General features: G+C 57.2%; 1 pseudogene; it reads left to right on the plus strand.

Moving 5' to 3' along the window:
* The first annotated feature begins 6,093 nt into the window (after positions 1–6,093).
* Positions 6,094–6,260, plus strand: LOC137426322 (U2 spliceosomal RNA; annotated as a pseudogene).
* The last annotated feature ends 4,572 nt before the right edge of the window (positions 6,261–10,832 follow it).

Consider the following 10,832-nt stretch of genomic DNA (forward strand, 5'->3'; position numbering starts at 1 on the left):
TCGATGCTTCACCTGCATGCTCACATGCATACGCTACCCCTTTCACCCTCACAAAACCTGGCGTTCCAACGCCGTCCGTACATTCCACCAACGCTCTCCCTGTTACACACCACACCTCTCGGGCACACTCTTGCGCACACTTCGGTCCACACCTCTCCTCCGTTACGTCCTCCGTAACACTCACCATGGGCGTGCACTCTGGCATCCACCCACTAACGCGCTCACATGGGCTCTCCCACACTCGCGCTACCACTACCTCAGGTGTGCTTCCTCGCACACCCTCGACCATTCCAAGCGTGTATTCTCGCACCCGCTCCACCACCAACTCACTCTCCGGGTCACTCTCACCCTCGCACGTACACTCCGTACACCCCGACGTGCATTCTCGCTCGCACTCGGTTTCACTCCCACACTTTATAACACACCCACTCGCCGACGCACACTTTTTCCTCACACGCGTGCCATTTCCACTCACACGGGACCCTTTACCAACGCCCGGGTGCTTCCTTGATCCCAATCACGCGACAATTCTCTTGTCGTTAAACATCCTCCTGCAAAATCTCCCCGCACAATACACAGCACGTCTCACCTTCGGGGTTCTTCTTCCTCCCTGCACCAAAACCTGCAAACTCTTTATTTGGTGAGTGAGCACATCATTATGAGTTGAGCACCGACCTTGTACATATTCCATCTTTTCCTCCCGCCACGAGTGGTTTTCTAAGTCCCCGGTCTCTTCAATTTCAATGCCCACTTCCACTTTTTCTTTACTCGCCTCGACGACCGTTGGCTTTAATAAAATTCCCTCTACCTCATCGGTCGCCGGCTTTTCCAAACCCCGTGTCGTGATTTCTACCCCCGTCATTGTACCCGTGCTTTTCTCAACTTCGCTCAACCAGCGCTTCTCGACCCGCGTTACCTCGTCATGCACCCCTGGAACCCTTTCGCCCAACTTGCGGTCTCTGTCCCTCTGCTCCCTTTCCTCCCTATCGGCCCTCATTCCGTTCGTTGTTGCTTCAATTTGCTCACTCTGAGCATCCATCCGGTTCCCCATTTCTCCCATTTTGCCCCCCAATTCATCCCTCATTCACTCACTATCAGCCCTCATTCTGTTTTCCATTCGTTCCATACTGTCGTTTTCTTTCTGCATTTCCACCATGAATTGGGCCATGAAGGCTTGCATTTGGGCCGCGCTCATTGGTTCCGCGACCGTGGCCCCCTCAACCACGTGCGCGAGAGCGCCATTTTGTGCGCCTGATACCCCCTCAACCACATCCTCCATATACATTTCCCCGAGGTCCTGGGTCGATTCTACCCCGTCTATCTGTATCTCTCCCACCGGCATCCCGTCGCCTTGACCAGCCATGGCGCGATTTCAAAATTCGGGTTTTTGTAAAACAAAAGCAAATTTCGGCTACTCCAAATTTTGACCAAATTTTTTTTTCGGGCCTCGGGCCTCGTATCTCACTCCCCGACACCAATTGTTACGGTCCGCGGATAAGGATGTTGTTTGCCGAGCGAAGGCACCGCAGCCGAACAGTTGTTCCCCGACTAAACCCGATTCACCCAAACGTTGGCCGTATCGCGCCACAGATATTCAATGTGGAAAAGACTAAGACGACGAATGCAAAGAGGAAGAAGAAGAAGACGTACAGAAGAGTAACGGGGTTTATTATTTACACACACATAAGCAAAAAGAGCAGTCACGATTATTTACAGGTGACATGAAAACGCAGGTGACACAGTGAAAATTACTAGCTTATACGGACTTAGTTTACTACCCAGGACAGCACGAACAAAACAAACTCACGTACGCAAATGGATGGAAGGGTAGGAATCGTTTGGAGGGATGAGCAGGTGGGATCACAGGGCACAGCGAGCGGGTCCACTCCGGGCGGGAAGCGGGGAGCCGGCAGCTCCTTGTATTCGGCTTTACAGCGCACGCCGGCAGCTCCTTGTATTCGGCTTTACAGCGCACGCCGGCAGGGTCACTCGCTGCCCCGTCAGGGCTTCACGCGGCTGGTTGAAACGGGGCTGGACTCATCTGCCGTATCTCTGGTGTATCTTCTTTCTCTCTCTTGGACCTCCCAACCCAGCTCTCTCTTGGACCCTTTCTTTGTCGTGTACCTCTCCACGCAGCTCAGCTCGTATTCCCTTCCTCTCACTTCTCTCTTTAGGGAACGTCCCGCTGCGGGTTATATAGGCCCTGCCCCTCAACCTTTGCGAACCTCCTTGCTGTTCCTTTCCACACCCTCTCCAAGTCCAACCCCTTGTTCGTGGTTGGTTGAGTGGGGCTGACTCACTCCTCCCCTCTATGACGAGGTGGGGACCCGCCTTTCTTCCCCAACCCTGCCTCGTGGTCAATGGCGGCAATTGGAGGGGATGTAATTGGCAATCGAGGCTTGGCAATGACGAAAGGGGGAATGGAGGTTTTTGGGAATGGGAATGAAGGGAATCTATCTCTTTTACTTGGTGCAATGGAGTGTCATGCTACTGGAAGACAAGGCCTTACTCTAAAACACATAATAAGATATAAGCTACTGAACAAGGGTCTTATAGTGTCCTGCAATGTGGTGTTTCATGGAATTAACTACCGGGACGCCCTTTTTACCTTTACACAACTCTGGAGGCAGGAGGGGCCATATCCAACCAATGTTACACAACAATTTACCACAATACAATACACACAATCAAAAAAATGCAATCCTCATATCCGCAACAATATATTGCTGCCCGATAAACGGGCTTTTCAGAATACCTGAGCTGTTTTGTTTGAATAAAGCAACTCGGACGAATTCCGTCTTTGGTCGCGTCAATTCTTTCGACTCGCGTTGGAGCGCAGCTCCTTCACTGGTGACCTACCGACATGGACACGGCAGTGACTCTTAAACTGCCTACCTTCTGGGAGGCTCACGCGGCTGTTTGGTTCGCCCAGGCGGACTCCCAGTTCGCCCTGCGAGGCATCACCGCGGACGACACCCGCTTCCACCACGTCGTGGCAGTGCTCGGTTCCGCCACCGCGGCCCGCGCCCTGAGCCTCCTCGAGCACCCGCCGGCTGCCGACAAGTATGACGCGCTGAAGACGCTCCTCCTCGACGCTTTCGCCCTCTCATCGGCGGCACGCGCACGGCGCCTGCTCGACCTGCCCGAGCTCGGCGACACGCGCCCGTCCGAGCACATGGACTATATGCTCTCGTTGCTCGGTGAGCACTCTCCGGATTTTCTGTTCCGCGAGCTGTTCCTTCGCCAGCTGCCTCACCCGGTATGCCTCGCCCTGGCTGGCACGTCGATCACCGATCCCCGCGCCCTCGCCAGGGAAGCCGATAAGATCTCCTCGGCGGGCCAACACATCGGCGCGGCTACCTGGAGCCTGCCGCCGTCTGAGGCGACGCCCACGACGCCCGAGCACCCTGCGCGGTTGGAGGCCGAACTGCCGGTGCAACTGGCGGCCGCCACGCCGCGCCGACCGCTTCCGACACGACGGCCGGGGCCTCCACCTGACCAGGCGTGGTGTTATTACCATGCCAGGTTCGGACACAAGGCTCGGACGTGCCGACCCCCGTGCACTTTCGGCAAGTCGGGAAACGGCCGGGCCGGCGTTCATTCCCAGCCATGGCCACTCGGGCAACTTGCTTTTTATTCGGGACAAAGCGTCTGGGCGGCGTTTCCTTTGTGACACCGGCGCCCAACTGAGCGTCATACCCGCCTCCGAGCAGGACAGGCGGGACGCCGTTTGCGGCCCCTCTTTGGTCGCTGCTAATGGCTCGGCCATACGCACTTTCGGCCCGCGCGACGTCACCCTCTGCTTCGGCAGCCAGCGCTTTCAGTGGACCTTTGTGACCGCCTGCGTCCCCATGGCTTTGCTGGGCGCCGACTTCCTCTGCGCGCACGGGCTGCTGGTCGACGTCAAACGTCGTCGCCTTGTCAACGCCGAGACCTTCAGCTCAGGCCCAGGCGTTCCAGCGCTTAATGGACGGCGTGCTGCGCGACCTGCCATTTCTTTTCGTCTATCTGGACGACATCCTCGTCGCCAGCACGCCCCGCGCCGAGCACCTCCTCCACCTCCGAACACTGTTCGGTCGCCTCAGCGAGCATGGCTTAATTGTCAACCCGGCCAAATGCCACTTCGGCACGACGACCGTTGACTTTTTGGGCCACCGCATCACCAAGACCGGGGCCGTGCCGCTGCCGACCAAGGTCGAGGCCATCACCACGGTCCCGCGTCCCCGTTCCATCAAGGCCCTACAAGAGTTGCTCGGCATGGTGAATTTTTATCACCGATTCGTGCCCCGCGCTGCTCAGCTCATGCGGCCCCTTTACGAGGCCCTCCGGGGCAAGCCGGCCAAGCATGACATCGTTTGGTCCACGGCCATGGACGCGGCCTTCGTGAGCGCAAAACGGGCCCTCGCCGACGCAACGCTGCTGGCACACCCGGTGCTCAACGCGCCCATCGCCCTCACTACGGACGCCTCCAACTACGCGGTGGGCGCCGTCCATGAACAATGGGTGGACGGGATTTGGCAGCCACTCGCTTTTTTCAGCCGGCAGCTCCGGCCGAACGAGTTAAAATACAGCACGTTCGACCGCGAGCTGCTCGGTCTATTCCTGGCCGTTCGCCATTTCCGACACCTCCTGGAGGGCCGCCCGTTCACGGCTTTCGTCAACCACAAGCCGTTGGTCTACGCAATGGCCAAAGTCACGGAGCCGTGGTCGGCCCGCCAGCAGCGCCACCTCTCCGCCGTGTCGGAATTCACCACGGACATCCGGCATGTCGCCGGCAAAGACAACGCCGTGGCCGACTGTCTTTCTCAGGCCAGCGTGAACGCGGTCCACCTCGGCGTGGACTTCACGCTCATGGCGGCCGACCAGACCACCGACACCTCGGTGCAGGCCCTCCGGGCGGCGGACACGGGCCTCCGCCTGGCCGACATCCCCTTCGCGGGCACCGTCCTGCTCTGCGACATCTCCCAGGGCCAGCCTCGCCCCATCGTGCCCGTTTCCTGGCAGCGCCGCATCTTCGCCTCCATCCACGGCCTTTCTCACCCGGGCCGGAAAGCCTCTCAGAAGCTGGTGTCGGCGCGTTTCGTCTGGCACGGCCTTCGACGGAACGTCCGCGACTGGGCCAACGCCTGCACGGCCTGCCAGCGGGCCAAGGTCCACCGCCACACCCAGGCCCCGCTAGCACCTTTCACCGTGCCTGCACGGCGTTTCGACCACATCCACGTGGACCTGGTGGGTCCCCTGCCCCCATCGCGGGGGTTCACCCACCTGCTCACCATGGTGGACAGGACCACCAGGTGGCCGGAGGCCATGCCCCTCACCTCCACCACCACCGCCGACGTGGCGCAGGCGTTCATCGCCACCTGGGTCGCGCGCTTCGGTGCACCGGCGGACATCTCGTCCGACCGCGGCCCACAGTTCACGTCCGAACTTTGGGGCGCGGTCGCCCGCTCGTTGGGGGTCACGCTGCACCGCATCACGGCCGACCACCCCCAAGCCAACGGGTTGTGCGAGTGGTTTCACCGCTCCATGAAGGCCGCACTCATGGCCGGCCTTCAGGACGACGGTTCACCTGTGGTGTAGGTGTGAAGTGTGTGTGGCGTACGTGTGGTGTACGTGTGGAGTGTGTGTGGCGTACTTGTGGCGTACGTGTGAAGTGTGTGTGGCATACGTGTGGCGTACTTGTGGAGTGTGTGTGGCGTACTTGTGGCGTACGTGTGGAGTGTGAGTGGCGTACTTGTGGCGTACGTGTGGAGTGTGTGCCGCGAACGTCATTTCCTCCCTCCCAGAGCGTCATTTCCTCCCTCCCCGAGCGTCATTTCCTCCCTCCCAGAACGTCATGACGTCATTACGCTAAACTCGATTCCTCTCTTCCTGTTGTTCTCCACACGATAAATCCTGTATTTCTACCAAGATGAACAAAATATACACATCACATCATGATTGTTTAATACCAGGATATGGACGAACATTCACAGCTGCAATGTCGGCACCGAACGGCGGCCATTTCGAGGTAATTTCGATTTTCTGTGAATTGGCGCCGCTCAATGATAAAGGTGATCCTCATGGAAAAGGCCACTTTAAATTTTGTAAGTTATCGCTTCTCGGCCTTTTGGCTAAGATCAAGTGTAGTATCTGTTCTTATCAGTTTAATAGGTTTTATAAGTGTGCTTATATGTGTCTTCACTGTTTTTATAGGTTTTGAGGACTCCCGACCTTACACGGTTTCTCCAATGGAGTGCGACGGATTGAGGCCCGATCGTGGAGGCGGAGGTGCAGCCGGCGGTGCGGGGGGGTTCCCCTGCGAGCATTGCGGTAAGTTTCTTTCCACGGCCGCGGGGTGGCGCCGGCACGTCGCTCGGCTGCATCGGACGGTCGACGTTGAGGCTTTGGCCTTCGCCGGCCCCCAGACGCAGGTATTTGCTTATCCGCTTCCCGACAGATGGCCCTGCGCGTTGTGCCAGGAAACGTTTTATACATATCAGACCCTACAGAGACATCAGGAGCGGATCCATGTCGGGACCGTGTATGTTACAGCATTCAAGTGCTCGAGGTGCGACCTGGAGTACGACACGGCGCGGAGGGTGGCGAACCATTTCCAAACTCATCGGAGAGAGGATAAAAAGGTACGCCCTGCCGTTGCCAGTGTCGCGGGTTCCTTAGTCGATCGCCTATTAACCCGAAAGAGAATGGGGACCGCCGCCGTCAGACCGGAACGCGCGCGTCGGGACGTAGGTTCCGGCATTGGGCGTTCTCGGGTTAGAACGGCGGCGGTCCCTCTCCCCGGCCCGGCCGCGGCGTCCGAGAGCTATGGCTCGGAAGACGGCGCTGCCGGGCCGTGCATCCGCGTTTCTCAAACGATTGGCGGTAACGGGAGGCGACCGACCCTGGAATTTCGACCCGCGTGCGTGGGTCGTACCTCTGGAGGGCACGACTGGACCGGGCTTGTGCTCGAGTCCAGTCGGGTATCCGAGTCCCCAGTTGGTGTCCCCTTGTCGGTCCGATTTAGAGCCGACTGTACCGAGTCTCCGGTGCTTCCGGAGGGTGGGGGTCCTCCTCTAGTGGAGGCCCCCCAGCCTATAGAAAGTGTTGAATCGGAAGAGGGGGCATCCCGGCGGTGGGTACACTGGGTGTCAGCCATTCTCGAGGCCCCCGAGGGACGGAGTTTCGAGGAAGCCTGTGATGGCTTCTTGCGGGAGGCTGTGGCCGAGGTCCCCGGGGGGTTGTGTGATGGGGGAGGGGGAGAGGCGCGTGGTGGTGAGGCGAGGGATTTTGAATTGGCGAGCGGAGCTGCAAACGTAGCCCCGCTCGCCCCTCCTGCCTTTAGGCCCGAACCTCCCCCGCCTCACCGAGCTACAGCGGGTCCAGAGTGGGTCCACTCACCGGAGGTCCAGGACCGTGTGGAGGTCCCGGGGGGGTTGTGCGACAGGAGAGGGGGAGAGGCGCGTGGTGGCGAGGTGGGGGATTTTGAATTGGCGAGCGGAGCTGCAAATGTAGCCCCGCCCGCCCTTCCTGCCTTTAGGCCTGAACCTCCCCCGCCTCGCCGAGACGCGGCCCCGACCCCTCGACCGGCTCTCCCCCCGGGTGATGCAGCGGCCAGCTCCTCCTTCCCTGAAGTGTGGGTGGAGCGCCTCCGTAGGGCGGATGGGTGGGATGATTTTGAAAGCGCCTGCGATGAGTTTGCCAGAGCTTTGGTCGACCGTTGTCGACCTTCGCGCGGCGGGCGTAACGCGGGCGCTCCCACACGTCCTGCTTGGCCCAGGTTTGACCAGCCCAATGGGGCTGGTATCGCCGGGCCGAGATATGACCCCCAGGAGGCTAGCCGCCTGCAGAAGCTGTACAGGCGGAGCCGAAAACGTGCGTTTCGGGTGGTTCTCGGGAAACCGGCAGACCATTATGCTGGCGGAAGGGCTAAGGCCGAGGCTTTCTTTTCCGAGGTGTTTTCCGCCAGGGTTGTTGACCCAGAGGCCATCTCTCTGGAATTTAATAAATATGTTCCCCATACTGATGAGGCTCGGGTAGAGGGGAGGGGGTTGACGGCACCCCTCTGCCAGAAAGAAATTTCTGACAGGCTGGGGCGCATGAGTAACTCCGCCCCCGGCCCGGACCGTGTGGAGTACCAACATTTAAAGAGGATGGACGGAGCGTGTCGTGTGACAGGAGAGATATTTGATAGATGTCTACGCGCGCTCCGTATTCCCTCTTCTTGGAAAAGCGCCACTACGGTCCTGATCCATAAGAAAGGGGACACCAAGGACCCGGAGAACTTTAGACCAATAGCCCTACAGAGTTGCTTGTATAAGCTGCTCATGGCGATCCTGGCAGATCGGCTTCGTGATTGGGCCCTCCGGCATGGTATGCTGAGTGAGGCCCAGAAGTGCTCGCGTCCCAGCGAGGGCTGCTTTGAGCACTCCTTTTTGCTTAACACGGTTATGAAGGACACCAGGCGCAACCAAAAGAATGTGTTTGTTGCCTGGTTGGACCTTCGTAATGCATTCGGGAGTGTGCCTCATGGAGCAATATTTGCCGCGCTGGGTACGATGGGCGCTTCGGCAGAGCTGATCCAGCTGCTCCGGGATGTCTATACCGGCGCATCTACGAATATTAATACTGACGAGGGCCCGACGACCGCGGTCCCGATTCAGTCTGGGGTGAAGCAAGGTTGCCCCATATCGCCGATCCTGTTCAATCTGACTATTGAGCTGATTGTGCGCGCTGTGCAGGTCTCAGCAGCAGCGGGAGGCCACGGAGTTAAAGTCCATGGCGAGCCTGTTAACATCTTGGCTTACGCCGATGACTTGGTCATTCTAAGCCGGACCAAGGAGGGCCTCGCGGCCCTCCTTGACGTGGCCTCCGCCATGGCTGACATGCTGAGTCTGCAGTTCAAGCAGGCAAAGTGCGCATCCCTGTCGCTGAGTTGTCGACAGGGAATATGGGTCGGCGATACAGAATTTTCGATTCAGGGCAGGCCCATGCCTGCATTGAGTAGCGAGGAACATTATCGTTATCTCGGAACCCCCATCGGTGTATATCGCGATGACGAGGACATCTGTTCGTTGATTTTTAATATGACGGCGGATGTCCTCAAAATTAAACAGTCATTGCTGGCACCTTGGCAGAAGTTGGATGCCATCCAAACATTTATTCAACCCTGTTTGTCATTCGCATTACGCGCGGGGGATGTCCCGAAGAAATACGTCCACAAGTTGGTTGCTGTGATTGTCGCTGCTGCCAAAGAAATCTGCCAACTACCTGTCCGCGCAACAAATAATTATATATTCGCGGGCCGAGATGTTGGCGGGTTGGGGTTGCAGCACCCCGGGTCTGAGGCAGATATCCAAACCATCGTTCAGACGGTGCGGATTCTGGCCTCAAAAGACCCTTCTTTGCGCAGCATTGCCTCTCAGCAACTCTTGTCGGTCGTTCGCCGAACGATCCACCATGATCCTGAGGAGTCAGACGTAGACAAGTTCTTGTCTGGCTCTATGGAGGGGCCGCTGGTGAATTCTGGGAATAGCGGCCAAATTTCCACCCTCTGGTCAAGGGCGAGGGCTGCTGCGAGAAGATTGAAAATAACTATCCGCCGCGCCCTTTCAGGCGAGCCAATGGTCTCTCTGGCCCAATCCCAGGAGTGTGGCGCGGGTGAAATCTGCGCTTCACTGAGGAGCTGGACCAGAGAGAAGTTTGCCCAGCAGTTGCTCGCTATGCCAGACCAAGGAAAGGTGGCCGCTTGCTTGAAGGGAGACAGGTTCGCCAACGGCTCCTCATGGATTCGGGGGGGATCTTTCATGCGTTTTTGCGACTGGCGTTTTATTCACAGGGCGAGGCTCAACTGTCTGCCTACGAATGCTGCCATACACCGGTGGAACCCCTCCTGCCCAATCAAGTGCCGGCGGTGTGATTATCCTCGAGAGACTCTGGCACACATCGTGGACCACTGTCTCCCGAGCATGATGCCCATCCGTCGCCGGCACAATATGATCCAGAACCGCCTGGTCAAGGCCATTTGTCATGGGGAAGTCTTTGTTGACCAACACGTCCCTGGTGATCCCTCCCCACGTGAAAGACCTGATATCACTGTGGTGGAGGGAAACAAGATCACCATTGTGGATGTGGCTGTCCCCTTTGACAATGGCCCTGATGCCCTCACTGCCTGTGCAACGGCCAAACAAGAAAAATATTCAGAGTTGCGTCGAGCATTGGCAGTGGAGGGCAAGGACGTCCAGGTGTGCGGGTTTGTGGTTGGGGCGTTGGGGTCGTGGTTCGCAGGCAATGAGTCTGCCCTGAATCGTTTGGGGATTTCACGACCTTACCGCAGACTGATGAGAAGATTGTGTTGTATTGACGCAATTAAGGGATCGCGAGATATATATATTGAACATATGTCGGGCCACCGTCAGTATGCCGAGGGAGCCTGATTGTCTTGTCTTGTCTTGTATTTGTTGATGTTTATTTTAATTGTGTCGTTTTTAATCACATGAGTCCTTTTTCCCTTTTTTTTTTTTTTTTTTTTTGTTGTTTACTGTGTGGCCAAAATGTCGAGGAGCGAGTGTCTATAATAGATTGGTCCTGCGATTTTTAAACCTGGCTTGGGGCCTTTTATTGGACCCTGGATGATGTTTCGGAAGTTTCCGGGGTTCCTTTCTCCTTTTGTTTTACATTTGATTCCCCCATTTGTGGGGGAAATTTTTATTGATTATTTAAACATACATATTCTGGCTTTGTGCCCCTTATTGGACCCTGGATGATCTTCTGGAAATTTCCGGGGTCCCTTTCTCTTTTTTATTTGTTTACCCCTTTTGTGGGGGAAATTTTAAATTTTTTAAACGTTGTGT

Source organism: Myxine glutinosa, chromosome 4 (assembly GCF_964187855.1).
Source record: "Myxine glutinosa chromosome 4, kmMyxGlut1.1, whole genome shotgun sequence".
Classification (NCBI taxonomy): Eukaryota; Metazoa; Chordata; class Myxini; order Myxiniformes; family Myxinidae; genus Myxine; species Myxine glutinosa.